General features: G+C 43.0%; 1 protein-coding gene across 1 annotated transcript in view; it reads left to right on the top strand.

Moving 5' to 3' along the window:
- The first annotated feature begins 2,880 nt into the window (after window positions 1–2,880).
- Window positions 2,881–21,113, top strand: part of LOC127589719 (sodium channel protein type 4 subunit alpha B-like) — a 149,702-nt gene continuing 131,469 nt past the window's right edge. The window contains exon 1 of the mRNA XM_052048982.1: window positions 2,881–2,884. The gene's annotated coding sequence lies outside the window, so the exon portion shown is untranslated. The remainder of the gene's footprint in view (window positions 2,885–21,113) is intronic.

Raw genomic sequence — 21,113 nt, forward strand, 5'->3', positions numbered from 1 at the left:
AAAAAGCCCGAACAGCCCCCGGTTTCAGAGCGCGGATTGTCTTTGTGCCGATCGGTGGCCGCCCCAGCTGGCAGTAGCTGGCTCATGCCGCCGACACTGGAACCCCTGCCAAAATCTTTGGATGCAATTCAGGTCTTTTGAATGGAAAACAGAAAATCTGAGGTTTGACATCAAACCGTGACGATTTAAAATTGTAACTTCATTCAACCTCAAGGATGTTTCGTTCGGTTACGTCACAGTCGACTGATTTTATTTTTGTATTTTCTTTCAAACTCTTTTCTGGCTCAGGGTGTACTAGAGTTATCGTCAAGGCCAATGCTTCACCTATGCATTGTGTAATTTGTTTGTGAATGTGCGATCTGGTCATGATCTTGATCTTCCTTTTTCTTGGTCTTGATTCTTCCCAGATCTGCCTTGGTCTCTTTCTCAGTTTGGTCTTGGGCCACATTGGTCTCGTTCTCAATTCATTCTGGCTCTGTCTTGGTCTGATTTTTCAATTGATCTGGATCGACCTTGTTCATGTTCTCAACGTAGTCTGGATCTGCCCCCGTCCATGTTCTTTATTCAGTCTCATATATTCTTGGTTGAGGTCCTACCTACTACACTACTTTAACAAGGGTCAAAGAGCCGTAGGAGTACTACATTAGTTGAACTATGTCCCAAAAGGTACAATCTATGCCAATGTTATGTCATTTCTGTTTTGGACTCAAATGTTTCAAATGTTTCTGACTCAAAGGTATATTAGGTGTAACACAGATCCCTTGATGACATCAGCCCAGTGATAAGACACTGTAACTTTAAAAATACAGTCTGCACCAGGGGTGTCAAACTCATTTTTGTCGCAGGCCACTTTGTAGTTCCAGTTTTCCTTGGTGCGCCGTAATGAATTTTGGGAAACCATATTAATGTTTAATCACCTCCACATATTACATGCACGGCGCACAAGAAATTGAGGGATGACTTGTTTTGGAATCAGAAGTCAAGAATAAGGACTGTTATTGTGGATTACATATGACAATTTGAAATTTTGGTTCAGACTTTAGCAAGCATCATGGAACTTGACATGCTTTCACGGGCCACATAAAATGATATGGCGGGCCAGATCTTGCCCCTGGGCCTTGACTTTGACACCTGTGGTCTACACAATTGCCAAAAGGTACAAGAATGAATGTAACTCAAGCTGTAAAAGTCAAATATCAAGGGTGCAAAAGCAGAACCTTTGAGAGCCCAAGGGACAAGCATTTTCCTTTCAAGGAACAATGATTGCGTTTATCTTATCATGTACTGTCGCAGTTGGAATCAGTTTGTCCCTCTGAAGATAAAATCTATTCTAATTTACCCCCCGGGGCTTGTTACTGGACTCGTAGGTTTCAGGTATGTCCCCAAGCTGTCTTAGTAGCAGTGACAGTCCATTGAGGTAGCTTAACTTGCAATGATGTCTCTGTGAAATACATTGTGTAGGTTGTTGGAAAAATGCAAGGACACTTGGCGAGTGCTTCCTTTTATAGATCAACAAGAATCCAAGCCGGATGAATTTTTATGCACTCTGTAATACGGAAAGTCTGCCTGACCGTGAAGATAGATTTTTCAATTTAAAAAGTGAACACGGCGCTGACGAGCCTGGCCGCCGCGAGCCATCGTGTCCTTGCGGAAAAACGTCAGCGCTAACGGCGGGGAACACCGGCGGTCCATAAAGTGCAGCGGGAAACGCAAAAACATAAAAGTCCTGCCAAGACGCTCCAAAAAATAATAATAATGGAGCCATCAGTTGTTAATGACATGGCCTCTGCTGCGGGAGACTGTGGGAATATTCAATCTAAAGCCTGTCGAAAAAAAACAATAACATTGTCAACCCATTTAACAGCCACCCCTTAAAAGCAATGTCCAGTTACATGTTAGGATCAGGCGGGTGGAAACGCTTCCACTCTCGTGCACTTCATCTACCCCAAGGAGAAGGAGTGTGAAGATAATGTACTGAGAAAGATGTCACAGCTTTGTGCTGCACTCCCGCACAGGCGTCATTTCTACTACTCAGGAGACATCAGCAAGGTGTAGGGACAAGGAGTGATAAATCCAATACACGTCAAATGAAAGCCCGGCAAGTCTCTGGCGGCCTTTGGCTTTCGCCCCTCTTTTACATCATAAATGCGTGGTTTTCCTGGCCATTCATGCAGAAACAGTTTTTCCCTGTTTTTCGAGCGGGAACGGTGCCCTGGAAGCGTGTGCTAACCTGCAAGTATTTTGAGACGCTGCATTAAAATTGCACCAGTGGCTCCTTGCGGCCGAGCATGTATGCAGTCTCACCTTGCTGACCTTGCGCGGCTGGAAAAAAAAAGACATGCGTATGAATTGAAATTTGTACTTTTGACAGGCCAATTTCGTTTTAGTCACAGGGGGAAAAGAGATGTCAGGCAAAATAGATACTTTATATGCCTGTCAAAATGATGCTAACCTCAGGGGGGTGTACTCTTGATTTTGATTTCGGTCCATTAGGAACATGCTTTCAATAAATCTGTAGAGGGCAGTTAGCAAAATACTTTCACCGAAAAATTATTGGATAATATTTTAATTTACGCCTTCCCTACTGATGGGTCAATGATCACCTACTCAAGTCAAGTCAAGTCAACAGTATTTATAGAGCACTTTCAAACAGCCATCGCTACATACAAAGTGTTGTACATGGAGCGATTTAGCATGCACAATAAACAGTAAGACAAAGCACCAAACAGTAAAATCAAGAACAAATCTAAGTCATGCTGACTCGCTTGCTGAGTTACTCAAGTAATCAATTATAGCGAGATATAGCCGTTTGCAAAACTAGCAACGAGCACATTTAGCTTTGACCTAAAAAAAACAGCGAATAGACGGGCACCATTTTGCAATTCATTCGAAACTGCTTTTCGCAGAAATGTTAGATTTTGGTGAGGATTGGGATATTAATATCATCATAGTAATGTCCGTTACTTCCGCGAACTAGAAACTAGCATGGGCAAAAAAATACAACGCTGCACAAGCTTTTTCAATTTTGGCCGAGTTCTAGTTCTCAATACCGTATGTGATTATAGGGTAGCTAGAATACATGCAATGGTGACCATCTCTATCAAACAATTGCATATAAATCACAAACTTCAGCCTTGTGAATGAATAGAGTAATTTTTTTTGCCAAAAGTGAGGCTTTGGGTGTTTGTTGTCGTTCATCCGCAAGGGCCTGTGTCATCCGCTGCATGGCGATGGCGTCCTCGCATTAGCGATGAGCACTGTGTACTTTTAGGCTGACAGTAATGAATGACTTGCTCTTTATGGACAAGCGAGGCGCCTCGATAAGCGATGGCCTTCCCTTACCAATTTGGCCGACGCGTCCAGACGTGCTCTTTCACCTTGCCAACTGACACGTTTCTGCAGCGCAACGACATTTGGGTATTGGGTAACAGAATTACAAGCAGAGCTCAATATGCGACAACTTTTGTATTATGAGAATGGAAATTGTTTTGTCACATTTTTGCCTCGCAGTGCACACACGAAAGAAGTATTCAGCAGCCTAAAACTTATAAAGCTTCATAATTGCCGATGGAGGCCACATAGTGATGGCATAGCACTATTTTTCTATTCGACGGTCTTACGGCCTAAATAAATGAATTACATCACCTCACTCCAACATAGTTCCTTGGCACCACGGTAGCCAATCGCGAACATGCACAGGGAACATGATCCCAATTTTGACCATCAAGGCTGTATTTAGATTGCAAGGTCAAGTGCCAAATTCCAATTTAATGCCTAAAGTTCACGGTTTGGATCTGTGTATTTTGACGACTTCAAGCTAGCGTCGACGCGGTGTAGCCAATCCGTGCGTTTATGCTGGGGTCGCACGAACAGATGTTTGATATGTATTGGATTTTTATTCACATTGGAAGAGGCCTAAATTTGAAGAGACCCTATTCCAATTAGGGTTTTTTTCTCTTTTTTTCCTCCATGGACGCTGCCATCACACTTTTCCCACTTGCCCAACTTGAGAGGAACAAATTGGCACTGTCACTTAAAGTAGGCTGTCCAACTTAATAGGCAGCAGCGGTGCTGCACACAGGCGATGTTTTTTTTTTTCCCAACTCTTCACACACATGCATACAGTATGTGATCCATTTTCCCTCGTCGCCAAATACCGCACTCCGGTTGCCTTTTTAGCCAAACTTGCGTCATACAAGCAGCCCCTAAAATGCCAACTAAAACTTGGCATCTTAACTTTTTTATTCCAGTGCACAGATGTGATTTATTTACAAGAGACGATTGGCACATATGCTCATAAATGAATTAGGCCTAGGCCCAAATGTATACCCCCTTCTGCACTCAAAGGCTTCAGCCACCTGTTTTAATACGTGGACCTGAAGTTCCCATCACTTAGAAATCCAAGCATGCTCGCAGGGTGTATCCTGATATTCATATTTGAATCCCGGTTTTCTTTGATAAGAAAAAGCCGACGCGCCAGTGAGGACATCTCGGGCCAGTGTCTCATTAATTGGGCCTTTTCATATGGGGCTGAGGCCATTTTCATTCACGGGGCTTTATTGCTTCGATTGCGCGAGTCAGAAGATAATGAAAAACTTGACGCCGCATTCTACCGAGTTATGATTTCAATTGCTATGCACGCGTCGGTTTTCAAGGTCTGGAGTCTCTTCTGAACAGATTCCGGCTATCTGGCTCCGGGGGTTAACAAGGAGCCTTCGCCATCCCCGCTTAACGATTCCACGCAGGCTCGGGGCCCACGTGACGTCGCATGCAATCGGCCCGGCACTTGTTTATATCTGCGAATGAGGCATCACACTGGCCGCAAATTAAGCATTCAGGCTGCGCCGCCTTGTTGTGCTCCACCGTGACGTGTCTGGAGTACCAAAAGAAACTCGGCCGCCTTAGGTAGGCTGCAATCTTGTACAAGAGTAAGTTCTGAAGCAGCCTTATCTTTTTGAAATGACGCCACGACCCTTTATTTACACTTGATGAAAGATTCTACTCATCCGCCTCAACGGGAAAAAAGTGTGTCAGTTTACCACTGACAAATTATTTCAACAGTTGGAAAATATGTTCCCCAATGGTCACATAAATTGTTTCCTAAAAATGGGGAAAATCCAAATCCAATTTCGACCGGACTGAACCGATGCTAAATAGAAAGTGCAGCACCCATTGCAAGCAGGCAACTAATTGATTCTCTCTCGCACGCTCAACAGGGGAAATGGAGCTCTCACACTCTTAAGTCATGACATTAGCATAATTAAGCCTGAGTCATACCGAGAAGCCAGTCCCATTCCTTGACTTTATATTGTCAGCCCAAAGGCCTTTTCACCTCTGCAACGGCGGAAAGATTTAGTCTGAGATAAACGGTTGCCAAGCTGCTTTTTATTATGATTCCTCTCCTCAATTAACCCCCCTCCTCCATTTTACACAGATCAATATGGAGGTAGTCTATTTAAAAAAAAAGAAGTCAATACCTGAAAACAAGAGAGTGTACCACTCGAAAGGACTTGGAGATACGGCTGCGGCTAACAAGTTCCCGGCTTTGAACTTTTAATACGGACTTTCTTTGTGAAATACCAACGCATTGATTAATCCATCTGTACTGATCTGAATTTCCTCTGAGTTGCGCGCATCCCTTTGAAATATTCAAAGTTGATCTCATGGAATAACCATTATACAGACCTCTGCTCTCCTTGGGGGCACACCAAGAAAAGTGGCTGCATACAAATGAGACTCAGCCCACAGGAAAAAAAAAAAAGGCCACAAACGAAACCTTGCGTGCATAATTTCGCTCTCAGAAATAGCAAGTTGTTCATCGCTTGGCAAGTATAAACAACGTGGCCTAATTGGTACACGTGTGTGGTCGTCACACTGCAAGGCGTCGTTATGGTTCACACACGCACGCACATTCTAACCGGATCCGACAAATACAAAAAACTGTTTGTGTTGATTATTGTAACTAGTCGACAACAGTGTTTAACCTTTTCAGGAACAACGGTTACTATAGTAGACAGTTTACCATGTTATCAAGCTACAGGGTGCATGAAAGATTAGTTTGTACTGCATCAAACTGAATTTGGCCGTTAGACACCGAGTGAAATGACTGAACTCGACAGTGAGTGGTTCCGCGACTAGTTTTCATGAGCGGCTGACCCTTGGCAACTAATTTTACGGCGATTGGGAATTTGAATCACAGATGTAATGGCCATTCCAAAATGCAACAGAATGTTTTGTCAGATGTCCGTGTAGATTCGAACGAATCCAGATCGTGGTGGAATCATAACAGCTGGACAGTTCTCGTCTGATGTATGATGATTCATAACATGATCAAACATTGCAAATGGAGATGAAATACATCATACTTAACAGAGATGCCAATTACTGCATTTAGGGGTTGGCTGAGGGGTCATGAATGCAGATGGCTACAAATTTTGTGTTTTTGCTGGTGGATCCATGGCTTGCTTTGACCAACCAATTATTTTCGGCCAGCTCACCAACCCTCCAAGTTCCAAAATGATGAAAGAAACAGCCACATGTACTACGTAACATTAAACAGCAGGATTGCTTCTGCTGGTGCAAATTACAATGACATGGCTTGATAGGCTTGAATCTAATTGGGCCCCCCAAAATAAATAAAAAAATACAAAATCAACATTCTGTGCTCGGAGCAATGCAGCCAAAAGAAACACTGATCACAGTTCTGTTCAAGGAGACTCTACCCTTTCCACTTGTTAATGCGTTTTCTGTTGGTTCTCCTTCATGTCTCAAGCAAAAACTGCTCCATAGAAGTGCCTGCAGATTTATTTTTTTATTTTTGGTAGCAGACCCATACGAATGCCTTAAATTCCCTCCGTAGCGTCATCTCCATTACCCATGAAGCATTGCGTGTCCATGTTATGGTATGTAGTCGTTGGAGCATCTGCAGCCTGACCCCCCCCCCCCCCCCCTTCCTTCCAGTCTCAGCTGCTCATCCGCACTTCATTTTGTCTCCCAATATGCATCGGCGTTAGCGTCTCAGCTGTTGTCTGCGCACGTGTCTGAATTCAACCGTGAAAGTGCAACAGGCTCGCAGCATTGTCCTGTGGCACATGGCCAGGATGGTATGGCTTTTATAGCAGGCCTTGTGTATTGTGGTGCATTTTAAACATGCACACAGCACAATGAACCTGCGGTTAGCGGGTCTGCCTCCCAGTTGAGAGTTCCCGAGTTTGAATCTCTGCTCACTGAGCAAGTGATGAGATTTCAGTTAAATATACACGCCAGCATTTCTCTTATGTTTTGCGTCCACACAAGGCAGAATGCTCATGAAACCAACAGCGACAGCCAGTGTGAGGAAGCCCTTCCCACGGGGAACAAGGGGTAGGACTAGAAAATGGTTTACTGTTTCCTTCTTCCTTTGAACATGTAATATGTGCTTTAAAAAAAAAAAAACTTTAGTTGTGCTGCTTTTGTGTCTCATGAGCTACGACTTATTTACTTTCTCTTTGTTGGCGCAGTGGGTATATTTCATTATCCGCAGAGCTGCGCGCATCATTATTTGCACACATATATTGAAAACATTTGGTCCAACTATGAAGCCCACAAGTTGATTTTTATGTAACATAGCGAGCAGATTTTTCTAACCCTCTTGATCAGGGGTGTCCAAACTTTTTGCCAAGGGGGCCAGATTTTATGTGGTAAAATGTCGGGGGGGCGACCTTGGCTGACATTCTTTACATTGAACAACAATATTGTTCAACAAATTTTAGTAAGCCAGTCTGTTTCACATTTCCATTTTTATTTGAATTTCAACAATCTTAAGAATTTCTTTTGGTTCATTTGAAACAGGAATTTGAAATATGACATATCAGTCAATATAAACACGGAGTGATGTCTTGTTAACTCGTGAGTGATGCCCTCTAGTCTCTAAATGCTATTACTCATTTAGTGAATGCTATTACTCATTTAGCCACTAGAGGGAAGCAGTACTCTATGAAACATCACTCACCAGTCTACGAGACCTCAGTCAATGCAAACACGTGTTCCATTGCGACCAACCTGCGGGCCAGACGGCACTGATTTTATGACAGGGCCCGAGGGCCGGATGAAATTCGACCACGGGCCGGATTTGGCCCGCGGGCCGGACTTTGGACATGCCTGCTCTTGATGAATGAAGCTGCCATTGTTTAATATGGATCAAATTACCAAATGTGGCCTTGGTGAGGAATAAGTTGAAGGTTGCCTCCCGTGTTTGTTCTGTTCATTAAAACGCACACTAATGCAAGGGTTCTAATTAAAATCTCTAATTAAGACCGCGTGTTGACAAAGAGCAGATAACGCTGTAAGAGCCTCCGGGGGCAGCCGCCGCACGGCTATGAAATGCTAATAACGAACGCGGCGTGGAAATGTAGCAAATAAGCTTAACTCAACTTTATTTATAGAGCACTTCAAAATAATGCGGCTCAAACAAATTGATGTGCATAAGCAAATGCAAATGTTAAACATCAAACACCACCACAACAACAACAACATAATAATAATAATAATAATAATAATAATAATAATAATAATAATAATAATAATAATAATATAATGACATTAAATAATATTGTACCAAGTAGGATGGCCAGTGAGGAAAAAGAAGTCCAGAAACTCTTTATGATTTTTTTAAAAGTCAACACAGGTTTTAATATTTATTCAAAACGCAATTATTATTTTTTTCTTGCTTTGTATTTGATTGCCTCGTCCTTTGCTCGACGGCACACTTTGTACTCGAAGACACAATCGTTCTTTTGAGAGTTTCATTTATTTAGGAATGAGCTGGACGCAAACTTTCCAAATTGCGCAAGCCGGTTGAATCAATATTAAGGAGGTACATGATGGACTGTCAAGGACATGAAGTACTCAGCGTCTCACGCTAGACTTTGGTCACACCGTCAGCTCATCCGTCGTCTTTGACGTCGCTGAAAGAATCAGCGGACAGCTGGTGAATCTTTGCCGCTCTAATTGTACGATGGTGTCGAGAAAAAGAAGAAGAAGACGGTGAATGGACTACAGCTTTGGTACCAGCTGCACTGGATAGTGCGTGTCGGAGGAAACTGTTTAATTGAGCACAGCCTTCCGCTTCACGGATCGCGGCGGCAAATCAAACTAAATCCACGCCGACACCTCCACAGAACCCCCCGCTTCCAAGTTGTTCTGCTTTATATTCTTGTTCTGATTTGTTTGACTATGTCAAAGAGTAAAAGAAGAGGTCAGTTCTGTGGGAATCGAAGTTACTGTCAGGACAGCGCCGCTGATAACCACATCCAACTGTCTTTTTTTTTAGGCTTGAATCTTTGATCCAGATTTCTGGATGGAGTCTCACAAGCTTGTTTGTTAAGGCGGGGAAACTCCTGAACGACTAATACGACAGCGGTTGCATGTGGATGAAATTATATAAAACCTTTAGTGTGTTACCGTTTTCACGAAAGCAATATTGTGTTTTGCTTTTTGCTCCTTTACTGTACCCCTATGCGAATGAACCGTGACCTGAAAATTGTGACTTTTGGCATTCCATTGCAACTCCACTAATAATGCCAATGACGGTAACGGTCGACAAAATGCAGACGACAAGATGCTCAAAGCCTGAGGCAGCGTCGTCTTTTTTTGAGTGGCTGTTTGTAAATGACGAGAAACCGCAATTGAGTCCTTGTTCGTCGTGATGAAAGAACGTTCATTTATTCTGGAACGGCCTCCTTCAGTCAGGTCCATTGTGATCATTGTTACTTGACATTGTTTTACCGCGCACCTATTCAAGCCTCAATATGAGCACGGAATAGCAGCAAACTGCGTCATTTTTCACTTTCGTCAAACAGTAGAACAACCGGAACCGCCGCCTTTCCCCTCGCCATCCCGGCTAATTCGCGGGGATTGACACCTCAGACAGGGCTGTACAAATTCTGTATTTTCGATTTTGTGCATCACATTTCAGTTGGAAAAAAAAGTCATCCAGAAAAAAGGTGGAAACAACACAGGGAAGGATGGTTGGCTTCTCGCCAGTGAAACAGGCGGAGCTGATGGGTTGTTCCGTCACTGCTTAAGCGTGCCGTGATTTTCCCGGCGGCTAAACGTCAATCGCCAAGTCGTGCATGACGTCGGACTGTGACTAACTTGATCTGGAGCATTGCATTGACATGTGTGTTTGTGTAAGGGGGTGAAGGTTTCTTTCTTTTTTTTTTTTTTTTTTAATGAAGCAGATTTTTTATTTGCAGCTATGGCGCGTCGACGCGATGTCTCAAAGCTCCACCTAATCAAGATCAGTAGTGTGCGGCGCCGTGGGGCCGCAAAGCATCTGGACAGCGACGCCTCAGCAGAGCAGTGAAGCCCAACTGGCCTCAGTAATTCTAAAGGAATCTTCTCTCAAATTGAATATTCACAAGCAGGCAAGCAACCGAGCGGAGAATCCAAATTGTTTGATGAAGAAATACAATCACAATATTATGAAAATGACTCTGACAGCTGCAGTCAAAACTGAACGCTGTTGTCTTTTCAGGCAGAATTGGAGAAGTGGAACGTGCTAGATTGCGCACTTATTGTAAAATGACTATTTAGACCAGCCTTGGCAAAACGGGAGAAACTCAGCATTAGCTTCCAGTTTTCTGTGAGTCACTGCTTGAAAAACATGTAATTGCTACAATCTTATTTTATGTTCTGGACTATAAGATAAGAATACCTTTATTTGTCCCACACTGTGGAAATTTCCAGTCTTCAGCAGCAGAATTGAAGGGGATGGGGGGGGGAGAAAGAAAAATAAAGTATTGCATGCACAAAATAAATGTTCCAGAAAAAAAGAACTGTACACACTATAAGAGGTATTTTGCATATCTGCGTGTGATTTACCGTATTTCCCGGACTATAAGTCGCAGTTTTGTTCTTGGTGTTGGATTTTATCAAATAAATTTCCCCCCCAAAATGCGACTTATACTCCAGTGCGACTTATATATGTTTTTTTGTTCTTTATTATGCATTTTATAGACGGTGCGAGTTATACTCAGGAGCGACTTATAGTCGAGAAAATACGGTAAATCACACTCACACATTTGTCAGCAAGCATGAAATCCTTAACTGGATTACGGTCTGTTGAACTGGTTTTCATATCCCTGTTGATCTTAGGTCACAAGAGATGAAGAGGCCGCTAACAGCACCCCAGGAATAAGTACAGGGCTCGTCCGGGATATGAACCCAAAGCAGCAGTCATACCTTTCGCTCCGCACAGATGGAAATTGTGGGGAGGCCTTTGACAAAGACGGCGGCTAGATTTTAGGAGGTCAGTGACGACAAGAAGCTTTATGAATGCTTTCTTGTTTGTGTTTTATGGGATGCTTTGTTTGAGAAGTGTTTGTAGGAATACAGTATTCATGTTATCATGTGTTTTTTTTAATCATTGAGAAGTTCTTGCTTGCAATATTTACTGTGAGCATGAATATTTACTCAACTCGAACTGCAATTAAGTGGACACTCGTTCTTATCACGTGTTGTCAAAGTTGATCTGGAGTTTTATTGCGTTTAAAACGGTTGACTTCTCGCCGCGCTCGTGTGACGGTGAAGCGAGATGCACGATCTGAGTCAACGCCAGCTGCGTCCGTTTTCCCGACATGCAGCATTGAAAAGCTCACGCGGGGCTGCCTGTTGTGTGAGTTCCTACCTCTGTGTTGAGAATGAAGTTCATTCTTTTCAACGGGGTCAATATGGCGACAATTTTACCCAGTGATGTATCCTCGCCGGCGCGGCTCGGCATTTCTCAACTGTCATCATCATCCCGCCTCAATTATGTTGAAGGATTGTCCGGGGCAAGGTCCTTGACTCAGATACTAGTTTTCCCACATATACAGCATTTGTGGGAGCCTAAAAATCCACCGGACTCTTTTTCAGTTACAGCTCCACTTATATGTCTCCGTTTTTATGCTGTTGCGTTAACAGTAAGTTCAGTGTTGTTGCAGACACGATTGCTTTGAACTCATTCACTCCCAAAGACGTTTTTAAACGTCTTTTCAGACTTGTTCTAGAATTGGCTGGTACTGAATGAGTTAAAAGGATGCATGCACCCTGTTGAAGTATCTCGTACATCAAATGTGCATGACGTGCAAAAAAGGAAAATCAACTTGTAGCTAATGCAAGGAGAGAGGAGGAGAATCTAGAGCAGTATCGCTAAAATGTGTAAAGGGTGTCACCGTATGGGCTCAGGAACACTTCCATGTCATTAAATACAGTTCGGTGTCACATCCGTAAATGCAACTTAAAACTCTACTATGCAAATCAAAAGCTATTTATCAATCACACCCAGAAACGTTGCCGGCTTCTCTGGGCCTGAGCTCATGTAAGATCGACTGATGCAAAGTGGAAAATTGTTCAGTGTTCTGATGATTCCGCATTTTAAATTGCGTTTGGACATCGTGGACGTCATGTCATTCGGACTGTTATGGTTCTGGTTCAAAAGCCAGGATCCGTGAAGGCACATACAGGTTTTGGAGAAACGCTTGTCCAGCAGCAGGACAATGCCAAATCACATTCTCCATCTGTTACGACAGTGTTGCTTCCGAGTAAAAGAGTGTGTGAGCACTAGACTGTGCTGCCTGCAGTCCAGACCTGTCTCCCATTGAAAATGTGTCACGCATTATGAAGCGTAAAATACGACAATGGAGTCGGAACTGTTTAACAGCTGAAGCTGTTTAATGCAACTTCCCAACCTAATTGGAATTTGGTTTGTATAAAAACATTTTTTTTCCTTCCTGTACTCTGAGGGTGCGTGAGTGTGTATTACAGTTGTCTTGGGATGAGCAGAGCAGATTTCCAGCAGATTGTAAGTTGTTTTTTTTTTCTTCTTCTTTGCTTTCCTCCTCCCTGACATTGTTGGCAAAATGCAGGTACATTCATTATCCTGTAATTACCCCGCTGTTGGTCTGGTGGTGTATTATTCATTATGTGCTACATTCCACCCGCACTGTTATGACAGCAAAGGTAAAATGAGCGAGCATCATGGCGCATGAGCTCCACGGGCGTCGTTAATGAGAAGGCGAGAAAGTTGCTCTCAAGTCCGCCTTGAGGAGATTCGCCACTAATCAGTCTCCCGTCCACTTAGTTTTAGCTTCGTCCCCTTTTACGACGTCATTGCGCGTCAGCGTGGAAGCAGCTGGTGGGAGTGAAACTGCTAAGTAAGTGATGCTTGGCACGAGGCATCGTCAACACGATGCCTCGCTGACACATCATGTTTCAAGCGTGGCTTTGAAAGCGGGCCAACTTGTGAGGAATTCCGAGGGCACGTGCGAAAATGAGGCAGGGCGGTGAGTCATTCTTTTAGGATCACTGCGCACCAAGCTGCGAGTGAAAGATCCTGAAAGTCATGCGAGCGGTCATCCAGATCACGGGGGCAGCACGGCGATTACAATAAGTTGGTCTGCCTCGCTATCAATGCGGGCTGTGGTGTGAAGCTCAACTCGGGAGAAGAATATTGTTATGGGGAATTGTTGGGTGAAAAAAAAAAAAAAAATTATTCTCATTCAAAGTCACAAATTCTTGCATCGACATTATTTTTTTTCAGTTTCTTTCATCTTAGGGGCTGTTAGGGCTGTTGCTCATCATGGCATGTATCCATGCACACGCGCGTTCGTGTGTGGATGCGTGCACATACGGAAACGGGTCAATTGCGGGAGATTCGTTGCTTGGAAAGTAAATTTGGGCACCCCTGCTGTTCAGAGACGAGGCACGGAGACTGTTGACGTTGGTCTACAGCCCCTTAGCCAATCAGGATGTAGACCACAATGCACCGTGACAGGTGAACCGCGTTATAGCGAGGGTCCACTGTATTATTTAAACTGCATGACCTAATCCAAAAGAAAAGGATCTCAGCTCTCCAATAATATCTGCTGCAGCCCGGGATTCTCAGTGCAGCAGTAATATTAGTTGTATGCAGAGGATTAAGAATATATACATGCAAGTATTGCTATATGGGTTGTCTACATGTGGTGTTGTTGTTGTTCCATCCAAATTTTGTTAGCCCTTCTATGGCATTTTGTATTATACATTGGCACTAAGATGGTGGACTTCACCGAAATGATGCGATATCATCTTAAATTCCCGATTTAAAGTTCTGTGAAAGGAGATAAAATATACAGCCTGCAGAATTGGCCTTCAAATCACCCCTGGTGCACTTCTGGTTCTGCTTTTTCTTGGACAGCTCGCTCTCGAAAAAAACTTTCACTCACATTGTGTTATTCATGACCAAAACAAATGTTTTACAAATGAATAATTTGCAGTGAAAGGCGTCTCGAGCTCACAGAGACCTGGTTCTTCCAGACATGTTCATCAGCCAGCACAAAAAAAGAAAACATCTTTTAAAAATGTCCAGGAGTCCATCAAGATGCATGTTGATGAGGTGGCAAAGTATAAGGTGCTCGTTACTTCTCCACACAGAAGCGAATCTCCATGAAAAGCAGATTTTCCCGCTCAGCTTTACGTTCTCGTTTGAAGCCCACCTCGTCGGTTGGTTTTCGTTTCGTTGCGGGGGACCCGCCTCAATTCTCGCGCCTCGCAGACTTTCTGCAACACGGCAACATTTATATTTCAACGGCCCGTGTATGAATTATGCACAGCAAAGCGGTAAGAAAGACTTTTAATGATGTCTCGCCGGTGCAATCTAGCCATCGGGCCCGTCTGAGCCCGACGTCGACTCGACCTCATCCCGAAGCCAGAACGCCGTTTCAGGTTTCCAGTCGGCGCACAAGTTTGGGCGAGGACCTCTGGTTCCGACCCGGTCAGAATATTGATCTGCGCTGACATCCGGCGTAATGATTCTTTGTCAGCCGAGAAAGGAGCGGACGGGCCCCGATTCGACTCGTATCGCGCACTGACTTTTAATTAATAGTCCTCCGCCCTCTCCTTTTGACCTCGTCATCTGCGGACGCCGTTGATTTTGTGTCAACGCCTGAACGCCTCGCCCTGACGCAAACTGCCGCGAAAGGTGATTTGTTGAACGCGTACTCCGCGTCTACCACACGGCCTCTCGGTTAAAAGTTAAACAGGTTCCCCTTGTGTAAAATGTCTTAAAGCCCAGATCAGGAACATTGTCATGTAGGGCATGAATTGTAATTCATGATCAAATATTTATATCCGTCTGGCAGATGCAACAATATTTCTTGTTACTTCCCCACACTGGAAAACTGACATATTTGTGGAAGAAAATTTGGTTAAAACAAATAAGTTGGTAAAGTCATACCTCTTCTACTTTTTCGACGATAATACGTTCCAGAAGGCAGTTCGAAAACCAAAACCACGCTCTTTTAAAAAAAAATCTTTATTGAACATGTTTGCTCGCAATGGAACGCTACACGAGGAAGCCTCGCTTCCTGGTGACAGGAAGGCGAGAGGAGTCAAGTGGCACATTCAAGTGCGCTCAGTTTGTTTGAGAATCGATTTTCGGACGTCACCCGAGGCATAAAAAACTCAAAACTTTTGGTCGAAAACCGATTTGGTTGAGAACAGAGACGTTCAAAAACCGAGGTTTGACTGTATTCAGATTTCCTGAATGTTTTCAAGTGCGACGTGAACCATTTTGACTGACTAGCTTCATCACTCACCGCTTGCCTGTCTCATACGCACCCACTTGCTCCCCTCGCAAAACCGCTCCGAAATCAACCATTTGACTGGCCGAATGATATCCCCCAGCTGTGTATTTCCTGTATTTCAATTTGAAGAAAATAATCTCATAATTGGACCTTCGCTACAAAAGCGCCCCGGTTTTGACAACGATATGCACGACCCACTTCATGAAAAGCTCCGCTTGCATTATTTAATCTGTTAAAACAACAGAGGGTCTTTTGGGGAGAGACCGGCGGGGAGGAGTGAGGCATACATCTGATTTCAAAAAAATGAATCATTGAACATCCACGAGCTGTTATTTACACTTGACTTCAGTCTTTCCATGTCAATTATTCACTCCATGTCACACTCGAAGTACAGCCTAAGAATGAACACCGCTTAACATCCTTTCACATCGCTATGAATGTTAATCATGTGACATGAGCGAAAAGTCACCCATTAAAATAGTTTGATGATGGCTTAAAGTCACTTGTTTCTATTTCGGTGTTAACTCTGTCGTTAATCACTCAGAACCACCTTGTTGGAGGTAATTGCACATTGGATTTGTGATTGGGGTAATTTTGACCGTTTTCACGCAGCTCGGTGTTGTTTTTCCGAGAAACAATGTGAAACTCATTGGCCCACAGCGAACGGCAAAGCGTGTCGTCGTCCTCCTTTCACGGAAGGAGTGGCCGCGATGGGTGTTAACTTCGGTCGTGATTATAAATAATCACCGTTGCACGCCCTGACACGCGTTCCCATGTGGATGCTTCATTAATTCCACCTGCACGGTTTCATTAGAATCCAGAACAAACAGAATACATTGATTGACAATGTCAGAGAGCTTGTTCATTTATTTCAAAACATTTTCCATGCGTTATTGCGGTACTAATTGGAGTAACAGCTGTCGGTAGGAGGGAGGGCGGAAATGATAAATACATTCGTTCCCTTGGAATCATTTTTAAGCTCTTATTGGCAGAAATTGACATTATGATTTAGTCCATTAAACTGACAAATGTAGAAATACAACATCACTGGCAGTGTGAGTCGGAATGATTGATTTTACTACAGCGGTTACTACAGTGGACAGCTAATCATGTTATCAGTTTGCAGGGTGCATGAAAGAATTTACAGGAATTAACAGCAAGGCTTATTTAGTTTATGTGTGTTGTTTGGATTCTTCTTCTTTTACTGCTTTTACTTTTTATTGTCCTTTTTTTACGTGTTGTTTTAATGTAAACTGCCCTTGGGTGGCTTGGAAAGCACAATATATATAAAATGTATTGCAATAATCAACATACATCCGCATGCACTAAATTTTCCCGTGTAAAGTTCTAAGCAACACAATGGAAATTCTTAGCTGAAATAATAAAAGTGGTCCCGACAAAAGTCATATTATGATGAATGTAAATAATATTTCCCCATCTCCCTATAGCCGCCACTTCCTGCTTGTGCCATATTTCCATGAAACATTCATTGTTATTTTTTTTGTTTTCTTTTTTAGTATTTGTTTCATCTGACCATATGAGCTGATGTCACCTACTGACAGCTTCCTACGCAATTAAATGATAAGCATTCCTCACTCTTTTACCCCCTTTTTTTTGGTACATATTGCTGCAAATGCATATGCTTTTAAATCTCCCATGTGGAGTTTTTCTGTCTCCTCCTCTATGCGTCTGTATTATTTCCGCTCGCCTCACGGCCGAATCCTCCTTGACAAGAGTCGCTTTGTGTTTTCGTGATTAAAAATGAGCACATTGACGTTTGCAATGCAGAGATGGGCTCATTTGTTGCCCGCATTATCATACGTCTTGTTGTTTTGGCAGCACGCCCGCGTGGATACTTTAATCCCGAGAAGGTTCATTACGCGAAAGCAGCTCCAGCCATATTCCCATCGGGATAAATCCAAGGCTATTGTTCCCCCCACCCTCTTCCCGGTTGCACTTTAATACCCTGAAACCCTTTAGTACCACCGGTAAAATGTGACAGCAATGTTGATGTTACCACGGCAGTGTGAGCAGCTATTGATGTTTGTATGCACCGACTGTACGTCTCTGGCGAGCTCTGCAACGTTACGCTCGTTCAAGTTTGCTTTTGCTGGGGGCCAGAATTTGACATGTCTTTGAGCGCCCGCCTCATTTATGCTCTGTCAGCATCGGGATGCCGGCCGCAACCGCTAGGTTGGAGGAACGACGCATTGATGTCTTTCCTGTCAATGAAGGATTCAGTCGGAGGGTTTTTTAATATATTTATTTATTATTCGCTCAGCAACTCAGAGTACAAGTGAGAATTGGATCGTTTTTGTTTTTTGGCGTGGATGAGATCCAGAAAAGGTAATTGAGGTAACGCAAAAGCAAACACGCTAGCAAAGTTGCTAACTGTTCTACATAAAGAGGGTGGATTTCATTTCTTTTCGGCGCAGTGACGGCGTCCGTGCGTTACGTGCGGCGTTTCTTGTCACCGCCCATAAAAATGATATCTGAAAGAATTTTCTGTTGGCATCAAAATATGGAAAGAGCACCACAGGGTGCCATTTAAGCTTGGCCTGTCGCATACCAAGCCATGTGCACCGAGTCTTCAATTTTTTAAATTCCAATCGGTGATGCTTGCGATGTAAGGAAAGTCTGAAATTTTGACATCATCTTGTCTGCAGTGTTTCTTACGTATTTGGCCACATCAGGCAAATAGAATGGCGTTTGTGCTTCGACACTGTTTTTGCTCTCCGGCAATCCAGTTTTTATATAGAAATTTTAAATGTGGTCATTTGTCTCAGCTGTCGTGTTAATTCATGTGAAATTGCTTCATCATTAGCTTCCTTTTGACATAAAAACACAGGACTAATAATGACCATGCCTTTGCATCAGCCCCGTGTGACTTGAGAGAGGTAATAAAGAGCAGCTTGACGCAAATCTTCTCTCGCACAGGCACACATCTGTCCACGCAAGTGTGCGCGTCCAACTGTGATGCGAGCATCTTTGCCGCTGATGCACGCTGCATTTTAATACAATATGGTCCATATACTACATAATGCATTGTATGCTCCCGTCTATGCTTTCAGTGCCCCGCGCATGAGGCCTCACCTCCATCATTCCACTTTACTGACACCTCTGTGAGCCCTCTTTGCAGGGGGGGGGGGGACTACAAACAAACCCCAAGGATGAGATCTAGAGAGAGGAGAGATGTGGCAGAAAAAAAAACTTTTATGTGGATTGTGAGGTCGGATTTGAAACATGGCAATGCGGTCAACTATTTGCAGAGTTTAGGGAGCATAACATGCAGCAAATTTGGATACAGTACACATCCCTTCCTTAAATTCTTCGATCAATAAACTCATCATCCAACATGAGCCTTAAAAATAAATGATTATCAATATACAAAAAAAAATTGTCACAATTACTTCGGCAAAAAAATAAAGATACTGTATTCCTATTACGCACATCCTGGTAAACAACAAATCCTAAAATAGTATTGAAATAATGTTATTGAGGGTTTTTTCTTTCAATCCATCCTGAACTTTATAACCCCAACCTTATTGTTACAATCGATTGGGGAATGAGTTAAAGCCTAAAACGACCACTGGGACCCCTTTACAGAACAATTTTTTCCAAGTCAACAAGTAAGCATACAGTAACAACCGAACATGAACAATCCCCATCCACCAGGCAAAAATGTGCCTCTACTTTCACTCTGGCCATCTGAAGCACCCTGCACATTAGAAGATTTGGATTGGATTGGAGGGAAAAAAAAGCCCCTTCAAAAACTAGCATCTCACATTTGCTCACATTTAAAGACAAGTTCGAGTTTTTGGTCACAGCCGAGTTTCAGGTTGAGATTTGACAAAGACGATGAATTTTAAAAAGAAAACCCTCCTAATTTCCAGTTTTTAGTTGGTGAAAAATAATTAGGTGAAAGGAAAGCATAAATCGCCATCTTCACGCCCGTTTTCAAAGTACAAGGCAGTCTTTTTTTTTTTAAGACGGAAAAGAAGTGAAGTCAAATCGCACTGTAATCCCTGCTAGCCTTCTGCAAAGTATTCAGAGCATGATAATTGTCCTCAACATTTATGCATGAGCAAACCACAAAAGCCCTGAAATGCACCCGCGCGCACACACACACACACACATGCCCGTCACCTTTGGGGCACAAGCCAGCTAGTGTGTGGGGTGAGAGATTAGCTCACTTGCGAGGCAGATCGATGCATTGATCATCGGAGCATGAGAAGTCAGCTGGTACGCACCACGCAGGAGCTCCTTCAATGTCAGGACTTGTTGTGTTGTTTGCACCACAAACACGGCCACACCTCTACGGCAGAAAATTAATGATTACGAGCAAAAGGTTAATATCCACTCAGCTGAAAATGATTCAAGAGTGAATTAATGAGATCATTACTTGCATGGATTGATAATGAAATTAGTCTTCTTTCGAAGCTGCAGGCTGCCGGGATATTGATTTGGAAAAGAATGCTTCTATAAGCCGAGCCCTTGACCGGACGCCCTCTGCTGGGAGGTCCTTGAACTTTTTTTTGTTTTATTTTGTTTAAGGTCGCCGGCATGACGTCGACACTAACTGAATGGAATCGAAGTCACGAATGTTAAAATTGCGTCTGTGGCGTTGTTCACGTCAGTCATGCAACGAAAGGGTTTGCCTCAAACGTGAACATTTCACAACTGTATCCTGTATTTTTAAATATTAATACATTGTGCGTTTAAAAAAAATACAATTGTGTCAGGACTAGATGTAATTGAAAATAATACAACAGTTTTGTTTTGTTTTTTATCACATTACGCGTTTTTTTCTGGTGTGCCTGCAGTATAAAACACAACAGATGAAGATATGGTTCAGTAACAAATCTAAACTCCTCTCAGCTCATCATTGCAGCACTAATATCACTCGTTTTTCACAGAGGATAAAGAAGATATGACTGGGACTCTCGCTTCTTTTTCAGGGTTATCGTACTTACAGTGGAAGGCTAAGCTACGCGGTTGTTTAGGTCCGCAATGTGTAATTGTCTCTCTTTTGTGTTTTGTTTTGCAGTATAAACTTTAAATTGAGGTGTCTTTTCAAAATGGGCGGTTCCGAAAATCTTTCATCGCGGCTTTAATTTTCCGTCTTTTACATAAGCTCAGTATTGTCTCCGAGTGGTTTTGTATATGCACACCTGAGTGCTCATTTATTACTTGTCACTTCCTTTAATAGCCTGTTTGATACTTTTAATTGTCGCAAACTCACAAAATGCACTCAGGATCTTGCAGCATGCGGCTACTTTGCTTCTCTGTTGGATTTTTTTTAATTAAACTTCATCCCAAACTTTTTTGCTTTGGAGTTGTCGGCTCATTTGGATGCCGGGTTATTGTTTTGTGCTTTGAAACATGCATTTTTGGGTCCTCGTTCCCTTGCCGGTTGTTAGTAAAACCATAAAAGCGCTATGGCTGAAGTTCTGTACTGTAGGAGCAACTTTACAATGTGTTGCTGGAGAAAAGGTAGGAGACGGCGGTGATGAAAGAGACTACTTGATG

This window comes from Hippocampus zosterae, chromosome 17 (genome assembly GCF_025434085.1).
Source record: "Hippocampus zosterae strain Florida chromosome 17, ASM2543408v3, whole genome shotgun sequence".
NCBI classification, from domain to species: domain Eukaryota; kingdom Metazoa; phylum Chordata; class Actinopteri; order Syngnathiformes; family Syngnathidae; genus Hippocampus; species Hippocampus zosterae.